Genomic DNA, 20,422 nt, shown 5'->3' with positions numbered 1-20,422 from the left:
TGGTTGCTAGTATAGATTCTTGTGCCAGACGGCGGGTGCTATTTGGCCTAATTTTTAAAGTGAGATACCTCAGTCCTTTTATTGAGAAACTGTCTCATCATTGGATGGGTAAGGGCAAGTTTTTTGGCTTGAGAAAGTAAGAAATTTGCAAATACATTGGCTGAGGGGAGGTTATTTCACTCCATTTTGAAGGATCTCCTACCACTAACCTCTTTCTGAGCCATGTTCACTAGATCTATTTTTCATAGAGGTTTCCTTGGGATGAATTTTTTTCTTAATCCTACCTTGTGGAGAGAATATAGGTGTTTACCCATCCATATGTGATTCATTTCTGGTCAGATGGACGGCAGAACTAATTGTGTAGCTGCTGGACACAATAGATCCCATTACAATTTTATAGACCGTCTCACAGTGAAAGCTGCTATTGGTCCTGTCTTTAAACTGGCGGTCAACAGTGAGGGCCTCATGTACAGAGTAGCGGTTTTTCCCAGAAGTGGACCTCCTGAGCACAGAGCTAAATTCAGGGGAGTACTGGGCGCTCCTGGGAACCACGCCTCGAGTGCACTGTCTAATTCCACATTGATGACACCCCTGTAAATTAGGTTCCCTTGTTTTTATTGAACAAATGCAAAACTGAGTTACTGAAAAGGTAAGTGTCTTGTCGGCAGTGACCCATATAATTTTAAGGTGACCACATAATTTGTCATACAGACCTGAACACTTTTGAGAGTAAAAGGGGGTAGTAATGATTATGCCAGGATAACAGGCATAAATGGGGATATATGGTCTGTCTACCCATAAGGTGCAGGGTGGGGGCTTAATGCAGGCCTCTGATTCCAAAGCCTGCCTGTTCTCCACGAGATGCATTAGATGGGCTGCCTCTTCTGCAGGTAAATTGGGAAGGCAGATAGTGAATAACCTTCTGAAGATGAGTTCTGCACTAGGTGTGGAAACAAGAAGAAATTCCTCTCAGGCTAAAGAAAGGTTTCCTTTGGCAAGAGAAACTTCTGCTAGAGATCTTCCATATAAAACTGTGGAGCCCGGCCCACCTGGCTCAGCGGTTGAGCATCGAGATCTCGGTTCGATTCCCGGTCAGGGCACATGCCCGGGTTGCGGGCTCGATCCCCTGTAGGAGGCGTGTAGGAGGCAGTCGGTCAATGACTCTCATCATTGATGTTTCTATTTCTCTCTCCCTCTCCCTTCCTCTTTCTGAAATTAATAAAGACATATTTAAAAAGAACAAAAAACCAAAAAAAACCCCAAAACTTGGAAAGGGTTTTTTTTGGGGAAGGCAGATGGTTTTTCTCTTCCTAAAAAATAGTTTTCCGCTTTTTTGTGTGTTTTTGTTTTGTTTTGTTTAAAAGAATGAGTCTGCTTTAGCATTTACAAGAAAGATAAAGTGAGATTTCTAAAATCTCATATCCAGGGCAAACATCTTCATGGCCAGTGGCTGTTATGATATGAAGTGGTAAAATGAACTCTTAATAGTAACGGTGTCGGTGCAATTTACTACCCCCGTTTTCAGCACTCCGTCCATGACTGTTAACTATCCAGGCTGATTTATGTGGTATAATAATTACCGTGAGCTGTTAAGACGAAGTCCCGGCACTATGTTGCACTCCCATTATTGGGCAGCCTGGCTTGTGATTAGCCTCTGTGCCTCTGTGAGCCTCAGACACACACCTGTGAACACACCCAGCAGAGGTGCAGAAACAAAGGTAGATGAAGCTCAGGGTACTTACAACTGATAGTTAGCCCAACCCTGGAAAGTGATATAGAACCTCACTCGGCCCCCACGCCAGAGTTTATTTGTTCACTGAGTCATGTTCTCTTACTGCCTCTGAGGCCAGTTGAGGTGTGAAAGCAAAAGTTTCCTAACAGAGCAGTTCTGTAAATAGCACGCCTCTAAAAATGTCATCAAGTCAATGGTGACAAAGGATGACATGCCATTCATTCAAAGGCCACTGTTGGAGACCTGCAGCAAGCAGGTGATGGGTGAGAGTTACGTGTTCAGTTGGAAATTTGGGATTTGGCTTTTAATTCAGAGCCATTCCTTTGCCATCATTCTACACCCAGGTTCCTGGGGGACCTGCCTTCTGAACCCTGGAGCACCCAAAAAAGACGGAATCCTAGAGCGGGCAAATGCCGAAGAAGCTTTCCCCACCAGGAGAAGCTAGTGGGAACTGGAGAGGGACTGGGGTTCAGGGACTGCACCTGCATCCGTGATTTGTTTGAGGTGCTCTCTCAAGAAAACAACAATCTCTGGTGGTCTTTTTGAAGGATAAGATTTTTTTCAGGAAATAAGAGAACCACAGGCCATGAAACAGAGAAAAAAACAACAACAAAGCAGGGTTGGAGGAGAGGCATGCGGAGAAGCGGCAGGGGCATGAAAGAGGTCGCCTGGGTGGCAGGCAGCAGCCTCTCCGCTGTGGAAAATGCAGGACCGTGGCAGACACAGAAGAGCTGTGTTGTCGTGGGTAACAAGAGCCTTCCTGGAGTAGGGCAGGAACATCAGCTGGGAAGTCAGGAGGTTTAGAGGCTGATGGCTGCCCTGCCATGAACCAGCTTTGTCAGCCTCTGTCTGTTTGCAGAAGTGGGCAAGCTGGGTCAGCTGTTATCTAGCATGACGTCCAGCGTAATGCTGAGCCACTGACCCTTTTAGGGCTCATCAGTGTGGCCCCAAAACATTTGCTGAGTACATGCCAGGCATAGGGGCACAAAGGTGAATGTAACACCTGACCCCACATGTGGGGTAGGGCCCTGCCATAAATGCTCCCATTGCGCTGATAATAGGAATAACTAGCTTTTATCAAGCATATATTATGTGCCAGGCAGTGCTACGGACACTTCTTATTGATCGACAGCTGTCAGCTCTGTAATCCTCCCAACCCTCGGAGGTGTGTACATCTGTTGTAATTTTAGAGATGAAGGAACTGAGACACAGATAAGTGATTTGTCCCAGATTTCACAGCTCACAAGTGGTGGAAGCAGGATTTGAACCCAGGGAGCCTGACCCTAGAGTCCGCACCGTGCAGCTTCTGTGGCAGGGGTGGCTGTCACATGTTCTCGTCTCCACTGGCGGACTGTCAGCTGCCTGGGAACAGCAACCTGGTCTGTCCGGGAATTCCTGGTACCCCGCTCTTGGTAGGCTCTTGGGACACTTCTGTTGAATGAATGGATGAGTAGGCGGGTGGATGGATGGATGAGATGAAAAGGGTATTCAGGGATCTCGTAGTCTAGAGAAGAAGATGGACGTATAAACGCCTGATGTTGGTCAGCGTCAGGCAGGAAGGATGCGTACCCCAGTCTGGGGCATCAGGGAAGCCTTCCTTGAGCGGGGGATGCCTGAACTGAGCCTCGAAAGATGTGCAGAATTTGGGAGAATTGGGGGAAAGGCACGCCAGGCAGAGGGGCGTGTGGGCTGACTTCAGCACTGCCTCACAGTGGGCTATTTCCAGGGCACTGAGGGCAAGGCAGGGGCCGTGGAGATGGGTCAGGAGAAGCCTTCCCAGGAGGGCGTTTGGGCTGCTCCTGAGAACCGTGGGGGGCCCTGAAGAGGTATAAGCAGAGGAGTGACATGGGCACTTCAGATTTCAGATGGGGTGTTCTGGCTACAGTGTGAAGGGTGGAAGGGCTAGGAATGAGATTGGGGCAGGGGGAGGCTCCTACAGTGGTCCCAGCAAGAGATCACGGGGAGCTAAGGTGGGGGGCCTGGGGAGAGGTGGCTGGAAGGGGAGGGCGACCCTTAACTTGGGCGTGTTGAGTTCACAGTGTCCTAGGGCTGTGAAAGCACTGCACAGGTGTCCGCACATGAGTGCAAAGCTGGGCTGAGCCTGGGAGGGTAGGGACCAGGACCAGGGACTGTGTGGGTTTGGGCTTGGGCATTGCCTGCGTCAGGTGGTGGAGAAAGCCAGGTGCGTGGCTGTCATCACCCCGGTGCCTCAGTGACGATGGATCACAGGCACAGGAGGTGGCTGGAGGGATGGAATCAGGAAGGGCAGAGCTGTTGCAGAATTGGAGGGGTTGTGTGGTTCCGTTGATAGGAAATGCCCGGAATAGGTGAATCGGAGACAGAAAGCAGGTCAGTGGTTGCTGGGGGCTGGGGCAGGGGCAGGGGCCTGGGTGGGAAGGACTGCTTAATGGTTCTGGGGTTTCTTTTGGGGGCAGTAAGAAAGTTTTGGAACTAGACAGAGGTGATGTTTGTACAATATTGTGAATGTGCTAAATGCCACTGAATAGTACACTTTTAAAAGTTAATTCAATGTTATGTGAATTTTCCCTCAATAAAAAATATTGGAAGGGGGAGAAGTGGGCAGGAAGTGACATGGGTCACATCCGGTGACCAGGATTTTCTGAATCCTGCTTGTTTCCTATAACACACCGGCTTTATTTTCATTGTCTCTCCACACCCGACTGTTTTCTTTACTAGAATGTGAGCGCTGTGAGATTCTGCCCTGTCTGTGTCCCTGGCTGGGCACCTGGCGCACAGTGGGTGCTCAGTAAATGCTGGGACGCATGGAAGAGTGACGGATCGGATGGCTGCGGGAGAGGGTCAGGCAAGCTCCTGGGCGGAGAGGGGGGAAGGGGCTACCGGCTTGGAATCGCTGGCGGAGGAGGAAGGGACATGGAGCTGACTGAGGACAGGAGAGAGCCCGAGTCCCTGCAGTGAAGGGACCTGCAGAGGGTGAGGGGTGACGTCACCTGGCAGCAGTGTTCGGGTGGTCACTGTGTTCATCCCTTTGTCACGTCGCGCTGAGCTGCCTGAGTGCAGAGAAGGTAGACCGAGACTGCGTTTGTTGTGACAAGTGGGCAGTTTTGCTGGGTGATCACGGGGGAAAGACAAGAACTGGGGGAAAGAGGTCATTGGTAATTACTGATTTAGGGATGTAAGCGAATCTGGGAGGGTAGGCTGTGGACCCCAAGAACACGGAAAGAAATGATGTTAGGACGCTTAGGCATGAAGAGCAGGCCATCAGTGTTGGAAGTGGACATGGGGACAGCTGACCTGGAGAAGACGTCAGGGATGTGGCTCAGGTGAAGGTGAAGTCATTGGGCTCCAAATAGTCACTGCGTTACAAGCCCAGATCAGTGATTTCCAAAATTTGGTACTTACCCTTTGGGTATGGGAAGAAAATATGAAAACTTTTACTTACGCTTTTTTTTTTCCCCCTTGAAAATTAAGGATGTAGGTTTTAGTAATATTTACATGTTTATCATTTTAAAATAAGTTAACATACATTAAAGGTGCACATTCACTTACTCATGAGATGTGTGACCACAGCAGTTTGTGAAGGCTGCTGATTTGGGGGACTGGACAGGTCCTTGGGTGACATCTTTGAGAGTGACGTCATGTAGGAGAGCAGGTCACATGGCTTGCTGAAACAGAAGCCCCGTGTCTCCTGTATCTCTGTCACTGTCTCTTGGTTGACCAGCCAAGGGTACCTTCCAGAAGGGGCATGAGCCTGGCTCATTATACTCTGCAGATCACCTTTTTAAAGTGATCACAAGTCATCTGCTGAATATTCCTTGTAACACTAGAATACTCACCAATGTCAATATTTTTGGAATCGACCCCCACCCCCACCCCATTCCTGTGTTTTTTTAAAATCTGTTCTTTATTTTTCTTTTCTGACTTGCTGGATATTCACTGTTGCTCTCCTGCTCCACTCTCCCTCCTCTCGCCCGGAAGAGATTATTTAATGGGGCAACCACATGAACACTGTTACCTAGGAAAGTTGGTGGTTTTTTTTTTGGAACTTGGGATACTATTCTCCTGAACCTTGAAATTTGAGTTGAAAGTAACTCACAACATCTGAGTAGTGAGGGATAGCAGAAAGAGCATGGTCCTCAGCCAAAAAGCCCTGAGGCTTCCAGTTCTGACTCTGTTACCACCTGTGTGCTTCTGGACAAGTTGCTTAACCTCTGTGACATTGGTTTTATTTTAAAGTTGGGGAGGTGAGCCCTGGCCAGTGTGGCTCAGTTGGTTGGGTATTGTCCCATGTACCAAAACGTTTCCAGTTTGATTTCTGGTCAGGGCACATGCTTGGGTTCCTCTCTCTCTAAATATCAATAAAAAATCTTTGAAAAATTGGGGAGATGATTGATAAGATTATGGGGGAAATGGAAGGAGTTGATGCATGTGGAAAGTCCCTTAAATTTGCTAGGACTCAGTAAATGCCACTTCTTTCTTCTCCTTGACACTTCCTACCCCACCCCCAGTTTCTTCTTGTTTCTCTTGTATGTCTCCATCCTGGTAGAAGAGACAGATGAAAACAAAGGGTGAATCGCCGAGACCTCCTGTTGGGGAGCTTTAAGGATGTCCATGATGTTGGCTGGCCCACTCTTTCCCTAGTGAGTTTTCTTTTGTGGGTTCCTTTCCCCAAACTTCCTTCTGTTTTAAGGAGAGTTTTGTTATAGTGTTTGGTTAATGTTGAAACAACTCATTCATTATGAGCCCCCCCATTGAATGCCTCCATGAAGAACTGATTTCATAGGGATCAGAAAACAAAATACCTCTAATGCCACCTCCTGCCCCCATCCCATTTCAGATATTAAGCCAAAGGAAATGAGTTCTGAGAACATTTAGAATCAAAATGTTTGAATAGGCTCATTTCAAAAGCCCTCTTGTAGTCATGGAACTTTCCTATTTGAAGATAATGATGTTGCGCCCCCCCCCCCCCCACCTGATCACGTGGTCTGGCTTCCTGGCCTGCTGGACGCCTGTCTCCACAGCTGGGTTTCTCTCACCTCTGGGGACTGGCCACTGCTCTTCCACAGCCAGGCGCATGCATGCTGGGCCGGACCCTGCAGTTCTCCTGAATTTAATCAGAGTAATAATACTCCATGAATGGAAGAAAAATGGAAGAAGTTTAAAAAGTCATTAGAAAAGTGTGGCTATGAATAAAAATAGGCCTTTGAGTTACTTAGGTCTATCTGTTGCTAGGATAAGTGGGTGTGGCCTTCCTTCCCCACCCCAGGAAAATATTTTATTGTTTAGTTCAAAATAACTACAGGCATACCCCAGAGATATTTTGGGTTAGGTGCCAGACCACAGTAATAAAATGAGTACAGGCACACCTCACAGATATTCTGGGTTCGGTTCCAGACACTGTAATAAAGCGAGTATCACAATAAAGGGAGTCTTAAGCATTTGTTGCAGCAGGGGGGAGGGGGGAGGTCTTGCCTTCAGTTTGTATAAAAAGGAAAATCTGTGGTGCGCAGTAAAGCAAGGTGCAATAAAATGAAGTATGCCTGTACGTTATAATTTGTAACTGCAATTTCAAGCCAGATGTTAATGTGTTTTGAGCGTTCCCTCTTTTTCCCCCCTTTGAGTGATTTAATAACATTGAGCTCCGTTTTGAAGTTCCTAGTCATTTTATTTTTGCATTAGTAAGCTGGGGTAATTGTACAACATGGATGTGAGCATTAGAACTACTCTAGGAAGAGAGCCCGGCGCTGTACCTGAAGTATAATAGCCACTCAGTACATGATAAATACTATTTAAAATTCAGGCTGGAGAAAAGAAGCATTCAGGTTCTATGCAGGCACTGTATGAAAAGGAACCCATTGATTATGCAGTTAGGAAGTTTCCAAAAACCTCCTTTTAAATCCCAAGATATTGGCACTCGTGATGGATGTCTTGAAGCAGATAAAACAGCCGAGTCTTTTTTAGTGGAAGAAACAGGGATCTTTTCACGTAAAGTGGCACTTGAAAAATATTGCTGTAATTAAGATATACAGTGTAGTTAGTTTTCAGGAAATGTAAATTTTTCGTGTCTTGAAGGAGCCTTACAGAGTTACTTTAAAAAAATAAAACAGTCTCTACTGGAAATTGACATGCAGTGAGGTTGACATTTTTTCCTTCCCTCTGTTGGAAGTCCTACACCTGGTGATGTTGGGCTGAGCGCATCCTGGAACTCAGTGCTCGAACCTCACCCTCCACACCTGGGAATCTGTCAGCTTGAATGGGAAAAAATATTCCTCCTTTTATGGACAGTGAATTCTAACTGAAATTTGACATTTTCTTCAGTTATGAACGTAGGCAACAAAGCAAAGTTTTATTAGAAGTATTTTGACTTTGTCACCAATAAATCCAAATCGCATTAAAGTTTTCATAGATGTCTTCAGATATTATTTACATTCATTACTACTTCAAAATGATGCCATGTAATAGTTACTTTTAGATCTTGCCACTTAGTGTATTAATAAAGAAGTGCTTATGTTTCCATATCACAGTTTAACAATATTGTGATAACTAAAGCTAAGTATAATTTGTTTGCTTTGAAATGATTTCAGTTTTACTTAATGCATTTAAAAACAGTATTTGGAGGAGACCTCCAGGGTGTCACTTGATTGTCAGTGAGGGTCTTTGGCAAACAAAAGGTTAAGACCCTCCTCTTCACCCTCTGTTTAAATTTTATCCTAACAGACTAGGACTAAGGGAGTTGCTCTCCACACTGGCTGCCCACTAGAATCACCTGGGGGAGTTTAGAGACTCCCAGTGCCCAGGCTCACCCCAGACACTTAAATTCAGATTTCTTGGGGGCATGGGCTGGGTATTCCAGGTGATCCCAGTGTGCAGCTGAGGCTGAGAACCATTGATCTATATGTTCGGATAAACCAGCCTACTTTTCTTTCCCTCCTTTCTGATTCCTTAAATAGGAAACTAAGTTTCATGCTAATGGTATAAAATTCAAACTTTACATAAGAGCACAGACCTCTCACCGTTCTAAAGATAAGCATTTGATGATACTTGTCATTGAATAATACAATGATAAACAATCATTGTGGATACACACATCCACACATATATCCGCAATGGAATTCTACTATACCTGTTATATCATACAGACATACTCTACAAGTTCTTTCACTTATATGATAGAGTGCTTTCATAACCAATTTCTGAGCTAGGTTGGTCTTTGAGATCAGAATTCTCTTTCTTTGGTGTGTGTTTTTTTTAATTGATTTTAGGGAGGGAGGGAGAGAGAGAGAAACATTGATCTGAGAGAGAACATGGATTGGTTGCCTCCCACACAAGCCCTGACCGTGGATTGAACCCGAAACCTGGGTATGTGCCCTGACCAGAATCAAACTTGCGACCCTTTGGTGTATTGGACACTGCTCCAACCAGTTGAGCCACACTGGCCAGGGCTTTCTTTGGTGTTTTTTATTTGCCCAAAACTAGAGAGCCTGATCCCTCTAGGCCCAATTCAGGAGTAATTTGGAGACCATGGGTTCTTATTTCCCTCTTTTAAGAACTAGTACAGCCTGGCCGGGCGTGGCTCAGTGGTTGAGCATTGACCTAGGATCCAGGAAATCGGGGTTTGATTCCCAGTCAGGGGACATGCCCAGGTTATAGGCTGCAGCCGATCAATGACTCTCTCATCATTGATGTTTCTATCTCTCTCTCTCTCTCTCTCCCTCTTCCTTCCTCTCTCTGAAATCAATAAAGATATATTAAAAAAAAAAAAAAAAAGAACTAGTATAATGGTAGAGGAAAGAATAGCATTGGGGTCATTACCATCTGGGGTATGGGACTCCGGGCAAGTTACTTATCCTTGTAAACTTCTTTGAATCTGTTTGCCTGTTTGTCATATGGAGACAAAGAATGCTTCCTCACAGGGCTGTTGTGATAGTGTACAGGTCAGTGACTAATAGCTGGGCTTGGAATGTTCCCTGGGTCCCCTGAGGTGTTTTGTTTTTTTCCTATTAGTATGCAGGAAACCAAAAGCACAGGATAAGTTTTTGACAAAATTACTGTGCACCTACTATGGACAGAGTCTAGAGGCCCTGAACCCATGCCTTGGGATTGCTATCATTTGGCTGGATTAGGAGTTGGGTTCAGGGCCTCCCTGATGATGAATTAGCCTTACTAGCTCTCTCAGCTTGGTACTTATAGCAGGTTAACAAACTCTTAGAAATGCCCCCTTGTGCTTACTGACCCACATCTTTGCATTTCATCCCACTTGCAAAAGCACTTAGGTTTAGAGTGAGAGCCAGTATCAGAGCTCCTGGCAGGAAACAGAATTCACCCCAGATAGTTTGAATGAAGGCTAATGGGAGGAACAGTTATAGAGGTGCTGGCCAGGCACCAAGGGGCACCCAGGGACTAACAACAGTGGGAAATCAATAAATACTTAGGGCAGAAGGGTAAGGGGAGGAAGCAGTTACTGGAACCCAGTGAGATCTGGAACTGGAAAGGGGCTGCCCAGCAGAAACCTAGTCAAGAAGAATGGTACCCAAAGACATGGCATCCAAGGAGAGAGGGAGCTGGGAAGAAATATCCTGACCTTCCTCCTTTCTCCAGTCCCCCACTGGGCCTCTGGTTGGCCGAACCAGTGGGAATCCAGAAGGCCTTGGAGCCCAGGTGAGTAGTCTACAGGTGTCAGCTGTTCAGGTCACAGAATAGGACTGAGAATGGCAGGGGTGGGGCAGACAGAATAGCCAGATAACCAGCAGAGAGGCTGTCCGATGTCAGAGTTGTGTGAAGGGCCTGACAGAGTGCTGAGCTCTTCATGTTGCACAGTAATTATCATTTCCTTCCCCTCGCCTCCTAAGCTTATTCACCCGTGTTGAGGCCATTGAGGCAGAGAAGGAGAAGAGCTTCACCTACTAACATAGCAAACCCTTGAATCAAGATCTGTCATGGTTTTCCGAGCTCTGGCCCTCTTGGTGTCTGTGTAGAGAAGCTCTCTGTGTAAATTCTCCCCGAGTTCATGGCCACCACTGGGTGGGCAGTACAGCAAAGACATGGAGATCCAGTGGGAGGAGACGTTAATTTGGAACCTCTCTCGTTTCTCCTGACGCCTGTGCCTGGAGATTCCTAGTAGTCGTCTCTGGTAGCTGGAGTAGCTCACAGGCTACTCTCTGGTCGGCCTCTCAAAGTTCAGGGGAAGGCCGGCTGCTTCCTTAATTTGAGGCTTTCAGTATATTTAAAAAGTAAGAAAATGTGTATTAGGTTTAAAAATACCGTAGGGAATTGTAATTGTTTACACGTGAGAACTGAACGTTTTTTAACACAAAGAGACATAATAGAACCTACTCATGCTTTCATCAGATGATTGGTTATAGGAGGTAAAAAGTATGGAGACAAAGCACAATATAGGTGGTGCGGCCTGGCAGTGGGATGCCAGTTCAAAGCTACACGATGCCTGTCTCCTGTTTCAACCCCATTGTTGTATCTCTGTGAGGCCCTGTGACTTCACGGGAAGAAAGTGTCAGAAGTCTGCATCTGAGACTGTTGTGCATGGAGCTCTTTCCAAGTCTACACCCTGTTCCTCCATGTTCTGTAGAGTCTGATTCTCGGTGCCTTTTCAGACCCAGGTTTGGGAAGATTTAAGGTTGGAGGATGTCTTCATGTTGCACAGGTATCAGGCTGATTGGGCAAGTGAGTGTGTCTTGCAGGCACGTCTTGCTGAGCAGAATGGTCCAGCTCACCACCATGGTGACAGCTTTTCTTTCTGTCTCCAGATATTGACATTTTAGACCAGCGATTTGCAGCCAGTGTGCTGCAAGAACTTTTAAAACATGCAATACCCGACTAGTTTTTCAGGGGCTCTTTTCCCTTAGATTGTGAAATAAAAAAAATGACAACAGCCAACACAACAGTAGCCGTCTAGTGTGAATGAGTCAGAATTATACCTATTTTTTGTCAGATCAACAAAAAATATATTTTTTGGTGTAATTAGTTTATGCGTGCCATGAGATGAAAAAGGTTGAAAATCTCTGTGTTCGATCACTGCGCTTTCATAGCGACTTCAACAAAGGAAAAGAAAGGAAATAAATGTAAAATCGGTATCTTTATTTATTTTTTTAAATAATGAACTGTCTGTTGAAAGATTTGGGAGCCGGAGACTTAGCTGATGAACATGGTGAAATACGTTTTATCTGCACGTTACATGCAGATATGATTGAGACTATCTTAGTCTCACAAGAAGAGTATGATTTGTTATGTGGCGTCGGCTGTGTATCAGTGGTGCATTCATAAAGCAGGGCAGTGGCTTGTCAGCTCCAGGTGAGTAAGGAGTGAAGGAACTTGCTAAAAAGGCAGACCTCAGGCTCCCCTTCCCAAGGCTTGGAGCCCATCTTTTCAGTCCACACCCCTGTTGGTTCTCGAAACAGCTTAGGAAACCCTGCCATATAGGACGTTGATCCCCTTAAGCCTTTTTAAGGTGCTGACGCTTGATCAGGAGATCTTTGGTCTTTTTTTTTTTTTTTATTCAGAATTGTAAAATTCCTCTGGACCTCCTTCTTCTAGACTGTACTTTCTGGTTTTGTTTGAGCCCCTGTACTTGGTAGCCTGTCACTGGTAGGACAGATGCACAAGAAGTAATTTCCCCAGAGAGGGATCCTGCTGTCACATGGTGGAGGATGCTATCTTGTTTTAAAAGAGAGAAATAAAACCCTCTGTCAGACTCAGTGGTCTCCCTGAAGAGGCTGGAAAAGTAACGCGGTGGTGTGCGTTTGTTTCCAGCCTGTGTTGTTATTAATCCTGTTACAAATGATAATGCTTTCCATTTACAGGCTCGCTGTCTCCGAGGAGTTTTATGTATCGCGTACTAGACCCTGCTGGGTGATTAAGCCACTCAGTCGGCATCTTACAGGCCGCTGGAGGACTGTTTGCTCCTGGCCGACCAGGGCACTTCTCGGAGAGCTCGCTGGGCGGCGCATTGGCTGTTGCTCTGGCTCCTTGGGAAGCGCAGAGGTGCTCAGGGCCTAATGCTACGGGGTCGAGGCCTGTAGAGATGGGCTTTGCCTTACAGTCCTGTACCTCTGTCTGTCTTATATCATTAGAAGCTCCTTGGCTCCTTTGCCTGGGGCAAGGGCAGGGTTGCAGCTTTTTCTTTTTAAGGCTCATTATCCTCTAGGGGGAAAAAATACAAAACTAGAGGTAGTTAATAATTTCATACTTTTGCACATAAGAGAAGGACATCCTTTCACTCACCAGGTTTTAAAGTTTCAATTTAGAATCCAGATACTTGTGAGCAATTAAGGCTGTGAGTGTCAGGAAGGAGAGTGTGGGCAAATGAATGGAGGGGGAACTGGAAGTTAGCAAGAGAGAGTTTAAGGGGCAGTTGGCCTGCTTCTGAAGCCTTTTCTTTCTTTTTAAAAAAATTTTATTTATTTAAAAAAATTTACCTTTATGTGAAAGTATTACAGATACCCCCCCAATGGATAAAAAAGCTGTGGTACATTTACCCAATGGAATACTATGCAGCTGTAAAAAAAAGAAGGGCCTTTTATTCTTCTGTAGCCTTTTAAAGCAAAGCCCTTCACGCTTCAGATCTAAATGGCCTTTCACAGCTGTGGTAAGTAAGGCCGTGGCTGACTTACATGGGACTGGTGCCTCCACTGCCCACCATGCCCCCATCCTCTCCTCCAGTGCCTGCCAGACTCCACAGTGGTCCGTTGCCCTGCGTCCAGATCTACAGCACAGGGACCAAAGCAAGGTTCACCCAGGGAATGAAGCCCTTGCCCGCGGTTCCCTGATCCACCTGTCGCAGGAGACGGGAAGCGCAGCAGCTCCACTGGCTGGTTGGGATGTCCCCATGGCCAACACAGGTCTCAGTCAGCAACTTGGAGTCTCAGGCTCTGTAGCATGATTGAGATGAAGCCGCCTCCCCATTTTAATTTAAAGTAACACCGACCACACCCCTCCAACTCAAAATCCAGCCCAAGGAAGGGGCTGAGCGTCAGGCTTCTCCAAGACCCATACCATTTTACCAAGTCATAGATGGGACTTTTCTGAAGTCCACTACCCCAGTAAACATGCTGCCGCTCTCCCCCTAATGAGCGGGGAGGCCGTCAAGGTCATTAAAGGAGACTGCTTGTTGGCGTGTGAGCAGGAAGCCTCCGTGCACCGCCCAGTTTGAGGCCTGTCAGTGTTTCTGAGAGCACTGCTGTGCGGTTTCCAGGCCACTTGTGGCCTTTCCTGCTGGGTAACGACGTCCGTTCTAAACAAGGAAACAGACTTGTTGCTCAGAATGTGCAGTTTGGGAATGACGGTGGCTCTGACTGAGGAGGCCAAGTGCTGATATTTCTGTCACTGCCAGAGCCCTGTGTTTTGGGTGAGCCCCCAGGACAGGAAGCCCTCTTTTCAGCCCTTACTGTGATTCTCTGATGGGAGATGCTGGGTGGATTAGGATGCACCGCTTTGTCCACAAGTCTTAGAGCTTGTTAGGTAGCCCCTGGGAGAGTGCTCTTTCCCTGCTACCCAGACAGCTCTCTTGCTGGGACATCTCTGCTGCCACCACCCTGGCCCAGCCCCTGCTGCTGTTGTTGCCTGGACGAGGCAATGGCTCTGCTTCCATTCCCCTTCTCCTGTCTGCAGGGCATCCACAGCGAGCTTTGGAAAATGCGTACCAGATCACTGGTCCCTGCAAGAGGCAGTGTCGTCGTGGTTGAGAGCGTGGTTCTGAAGTTGGTCTGACGGTTCATTCCTTTATTAGCTGAATGACCCCAGCAACTGAATTAACGTCTCCCCTCATCTGTAAAATGCAGATGATAATGTTGATGATAGAACCTATTTATAGTAAGGATTGTATGATACTGTGTGGAGCACTTAGATCAGTGCTGGATAAATTTTAGTCATTGTGTGTGTTTTTCAGTACTCTGCCTAAAATTCAGGGCCGTCTTTGTAGCTTAGATTCCTACAGACTCATCACCACGCCTGTGAGGGGCATCACGATCCAAGGCCAGGCAGCGTCTCCAGCTTTATCTCCCACTCACTCCTGCCTCCTTCTCTGTTTCCTACCCACCCTGGCTTTGTTCAGCGTCTCCAAAGCCCCGAGCTCCTGCTCCAGGGCCTTTGCACAGGCTTTCCCTCCACTTAGAATGTTTTCCCTTCCCTCTCCCTGGCCAACAGCTTCCCTGGGTCCATAGTCAATGTATGACACTGTTTATTTGCAGACAGAGACCTTTCCAAACACATGCCCAGGGCACAGGTCAGCGTGGAGGGGGGAGATGCATAGCTTAGTGGTCCTCACACTGCAGTATGCATTAGAAACACCTGGAGGGTTTGTTAAGACCCAGAGTGCTGGGCCCACCCCCAGAGTTCCTGGTTCTGTAGGCCTGGGATGGGGGCCCAAGGATTTGCATCTTTAAGTACCCAGGTGATGCTGATGCTGGTTTGGGGGCCATACTTTAAGAACCACTGATAGAGACACAGGCATTCCTTGTTTATTGCGCATTGCTTTACCCACATGTGTTGTGGTTTTTACAAAGGTTCAGGATCCCGAGGAGCAGACTTTTGAGGAGCTTATTGTAATTATGTTGTAAAGGCTGAAGTGCGCGGGTCCTGGAGGTTTAATTGAAATTGGATTCAGGATCGTTACGTTACTGATGGCGGCTCCTTCTGTGGCAGGTTCCTCTAGAAATGCTTCTGTGAAGGACTCCAGCTTCTCTTTGTTCACTGAGGGCACAAGAAAGCTCTCACGTGTACTAGTGGCCCTACAGCAAGTTAGGCCATTTCCAGAGTCACAGCCACCACGATGTTCTCGTGCGTTTCAGGAGCTTTTCACAAGCCCAAGCGGCCCCTCACCTTCCGTGTCAGGGAGGGAGATGGTGTTGCCGAGCGAGGCCTTTGGAGTCAGGTGCATCCAGGTTGGATATGCTCCTGGTGGCGTGCCTTCAGGTAACCAGCTTCTTGTCGGGTTTCCCAGGTCCTGTAAGGTGAGGGTGATGATATCTCGGGAAGCCTACAGTGTGAGCGTCAAGCAGAGGAACCAAGTGGAAAAGCCTCGCAAGTCTTCACTGTCGTGACCATGGGCAGGGGATTGCACCCGACTAAGCTTCAGCATCCTCCATCTAATGGGGATTCGAGTGGTACTTACCCCACACTGATCTGAGGAAGATGAGATTCCTGTGAAAACTGGTGGGGAATCCCAGTAAAGTCTGTAGTTGGGGGAGCGGTAGTGCCCTGACATTAATTTCTTGGCTTTGACAAATGTGTCATGGTTGTGTAAGATGTTACCGTCGGGGAAGCTGGGTGAACAGTGGACAGGGACTCTGTATCTCTCTGTAACTTTTCTGTCAGTCTGAAGTTACTCCAAAATAAAGATTGTATTTAAAAAATGCTTGTGAAGTAGTTAGCAGGAGGTTTAGTGAGCCCTTAATAAATGGTGGCCATTACTCTTGCTAATACTGTAAGGACAGTTACCACTGGTACCTGGGAGGGTCATCATAACCGACGTGTGTCTAACTGACCACTCTACAGATTGTATATTAGTGTCCTATTGCTGCTGTAACAAACTGCTACAAACTTGGTGGTTTAACACAAACTTCTTATAGTTCCGGAGCTCGGAAGTCCAAAGTAGGTCTCATTGGGCTAAAATCAAGGTGTCGGTAGGATTGCTTTCTTTCTGGTAGCTCTAGGGAAAGACTCTCTTTCCTCGCCTTTTCCAGCTTCTAAAGGGGCCATGTGCTTTGTGGCTCCTGGTCCCCCTTCATCTTCAAAACAAATGACCAAGTCACTCTGACTTCGGCTTCCATGATACATTTGTTTCTGTGACTGGGACCCTCCTGCCTCTCTTTATAAGGACCCTTATGATTACATTCGACCCACCTAGATAGTCCACGATAATCTCCCAGCTCAAGATCCTTAACATCAGCAAAGTCCCTTTTGCCATGTAAGGCACCGTATTCGCAGGTTCTGGGAGTTGGGACAAGGACATCTTTGGGTGGGTGGGGGGCATCATTCTGCTCACCACAAGTGGCAAGTTCTCTTCCTTCTTTTGTCATTTGCCTGTGTCCTATGTCCCCCACACAGCCACCAGATGGAAGGAAACTAGTTTTATTTCCTTGGGTGGAGCTTTGCTTTCCAGCTGTTTCCCTGGGAGCCCTGAGCCCTGCCTGGGTGGGTGGGTGCCAAGCAGGCAGACTGTTGCTGGGTGTCTGGTAGGTATATGTGATGTACAACTGGGCACCATGTTACTGAGTGTCCATGTGGTAATAGACCCCATTCAGTTGTGGGCCTGGTACTTTTGGGCACAAAAATGGTGACACCTGCTGTCTCTTAGTTAAATAGTGCTAACTAACATTCTCACTTTTGACTTTGAAGGCTGATGACACCGAAGCCCTTATGAACACAGATTTGTGGGTCCTGGATGACCCCTGGATGCCATATTCCCTTAGTTCTTTGTTCAAAACCTCATTCCCACCTCTTCTGTTCCCCTTTCCTTTCACATCTCTGTCTAAATCTGGATTGTCTGGTATGGTAGCTGCTAGTCATGTGTGACTGTTGAGCAACTGAAATTCAGCTAATTGCAATTGAGCTATGCTGTAAATGTAAAAAAAAAAAATACACACAAATTTAGAGACTTAGTATGTAAAAAAGAATAAAAGATTTCATTAATGTTTGAATGCTGATTGCATGTTTTGCAATAATATTTTGGCTATATTGAGTTAAATTAGATTATTAACATTAACTTCACCTGTTTCTTTTTACCTTTTTCATGTGGCTACTAGAACATTTTAAATTACATACATGGCTTGCATTGTTTTTCTCTTAGAGTGCTTGTCTAAATCCTGCTCGTAGTGTGTGTGTGGGGGGGGGAGGAGAATGTGTGTGAGAAGGGTCCCATCATTCCCGTCTCAGTGTCCTGTAAAAGGACTCCCTAGGGTGTCTCTCTCTTTCATCCCTCCTTTCTGTCTGTCTTGTTCCCTTTTTCTCTGTCTCCTTCCTCTTTTTTGTTCCCTTGCAGAGAGCCCGCTAAGTGAACCTCGAGGTGGAATGTTAGTCATTTGAAGCATGACAGGGTTGTTCAGGAAAAAAAGGTGGCTGGGACTTTATCCTGTCCCACAGAGTTAGGAAGATAATTGGACTGCCAGCTCCTCTCCTTACTGTTTGTGCCCTAGAAGATTCCGTCTGTTTTGGTTGTTGTTTATTTGATTTGTATTTCTTAAGGGTGGTGGCATATCTTTTCAAAAGCCCCAGGGGCAGATTCTAACATCCTCCGCCTCCAAACTCTTCCTTGAAAATTGCCACGCTGGAGAAGGGCAGGCATTGGTTCCCAAATGGCATCAGAGAAAATGCAGATTCCTGAGCTCTGTGCCGCTGGGTTTTGCCAGGAATGAGGATGGGGTTGCACCAAAAAATCAAGCACATTGTCCTGACTGGTGTGGCTGTGCGGCCGGGCCTGCATGGTAGGTTTCAGTTTCCATTTCTGCTGCCTGGGGGGATGGCCGGTGGGTGCAGCTATTGGTGTAGGTGCGGAGGATGTGGCTGGTTCTCTGTGCCCTCCCGGGCACGCAGCACCTGATGATAGTTCGTTGGGCCTAAGAGGCCATTCTTTGCTCCGGCATTATAGTGAGAGGACAGTGAAAGGACAAGTGGTCCAGAGTGGCTGAAAGGAACATGGCCAGTCCAAAGGTCACGGGTGAGGGTAGAGAGCCAGGATTCACATCCTGGCTTTGCCACCTGTCAGCATGTGACTTGATGTGTGTGTGTTCCTTTAACTCTGCGTGTGTTCCTTCACCTGCAAATGATAGTAGCTCCGAAAAAGGATTGTTGTAACGGTTACTGGTAGTGGAGTGTAGGCCTTGACCTTGAGCACCCCGGGTGCCAGCTGTGGCTCTGCTCTGATCAGTAGTGTTATCTGAACCTCCTGGTGAACTTCAGCTCTCATCAGCCAGGAGCACGTCGTGGGCTTCAGAGCTTTAGCAAGAAGCACCTTTGAGCCCCCAGGCCCGGATGAGGAAGGATGTGAGTGGCTGGAGGCGGTGGTGTGAGTAGGTGAGGAAGCTTGGATGGGGAGAGCTGCGTGGAGTTTGGGGGGACGGCCAGTGAGTGTGCAGCTCTTTAGAGAAATTTAGGCGCTTGTGAAGCACAACTCGCTCACCCTCGATTCCCACAAGCCTTCCTTAGCCTGCGTCAGGGCGTGACTGTCCTTGCTTCAGTTGAGTGAGAAGGACTGGGGCAGAGCCTGCATGCTTAAGCCAGCCGAGCCTGGCGTCTGGGCACCCTGCCCTGGGTGCTGGGCCGGGCCTGGCAGAGCGGGAAGGAAGTGAAGTCATTTTTCAGCCCTGTGGAGTAAGACCTTCGCCGGGTGACACATATTTCTGGTGGGAACCTGGCTATCTGGTAACTCATGTAACTGACGCTGGCTTCTTGCCCTCCCTCTGCTCTCCAGCAGTTGAGGGACCTGAGCCAAGGACTTGCCCCTTGGGCCTCCTGGGCCCCTGGACTGGAGCTCGGAGGAGGCAGAAGCCAGGAACCACAGGTCCCCCTAGGAAGGGGAGAGTGCAGCCCCAGGTCTCTCTTTGCTCTGACTTTCCCCTCTGAGTTTTCAAAAACTTGCAAATTGATCTGAAAGAGTAGAGTTTATTTTTCTTCCCAGTAAGGGTGTGGTCCTGGTGGGGGGTAGCCTTTCCTGGGACAGTGTCCACTTGTTTGAATATTTACTTCAAATCTGGCTTTTCCTCTCAGCATTTGGGCTCTTTTTATGAGGATAGTTTTAGTCCTAGACACGTTTAAAAAACGTGATCAACAGTACTAGTGTGTTTTCCTTTCAGGAAAGGCCTCCCCAGTGGTACTTGCAAGTCTGGATAGATAGGAATATTTGGAAATGGGCAAAGCAATGAGAATGAGGGTGTCACCTGGGTCTCCGTTCAGCTCTTCATGTCACTTTCTTGCACTGGCTGTGTGAGGACTCTGGCTGAAGCCTCTGGGAGGTGGTGGGGCCTGTTCTGTGGACATAGAGAATGTGACTAGACGGAGGTGACAGTGATGGGAGTGAGGAAGACACAGGTGTTTTTTCCTCTCCAGTTGTGTTTTGACTTAATTACAATCATATTTAGCAAATGCCACATAGTTGCTGACTATGTACTGGGAACTTCAGAGATAGTCCCTCATTTAATCCTTAGAGAAACCCTTTGAGGTTATTATCCCACTTTACAGGTGAAAATACTAAAGCTGAGTGGTCGAGGAACTTCCCAGCTGGGATCTGAACAGTTGGAATTTGAACACAACTCAGTAGTATTCCCATAATCATGTTCTTTCTGCTATGCTACACGTGTCCTTAAGGAGATTTACTGACAATAGGAGTAAAAGGGATAGAGGTAACTTTTATTGAATGCCTACTGTGTGCCAGGCACTGTGCTAAGTGCTTTATTATATCTCTGATGTGCAGAGAGCCTGGGGGCATTGGTACTATTATTACCTTGCTTCACAAAAGATGAAACTGAGGCTTAGAGGTCACGTGCCTTGCCTAATAAATAAATGGTGGAGCTAGAAGTCACCAGCAGCCTGAGTCTGAAGCCTGGGCTCCTTTCCTCAGCACAGAGCCTTCATGGGCTCACGGGGTCTTATGGACTGAGACTCTGCTGTTGGAACAATGAACTTGCAAGCAGGGATAGAAACTATTTTAAGTGGATTATTAAATACTTGCAAAGGGTCCATTTTGTGTAAGATTTGGGTCTAAAA

At 47.0% G+C, this 20,422-nt stretch overlaps 1 protein-coding gene across 7 annotated transcripts in view; it reads left to right on the top strand.

Annotated features, from left to right (window-relative positions):
• The window catches only part of MGAT5 (alpha-1,6-mannosylglycoprotein 6-beta-N-acetylglucosaminyltransferase), a 309,086-nt gene that overhangs the window by 16,276 nt on the left and 272,388 nt on the right, over window positions 1-20,422 (top strand). The gene's annotated exons all lie outside the window — the stretch shown is intronic.

This window comes from Miniopterus natalensis, chromosome 8 (genome assembly GCF_054644295.1).
Source record: "Miniopterus natalensis isolate mMinNat1 chromosome 8, mMinNat1.hap1, whole genome shotgun sequence".
Classification (NCBI taxonomy): domain Eukaryota; kingdom Metazoa; phylum Chordata; class Mammalia; order Chiroptera; family Miniopteridae; genus Miniopterus; species Miniopterus natalensis.
Note: the sequence above shows the minus strand (reverse complement) of the source record. Positions and strands in the feature narration are given on the sequence as shown.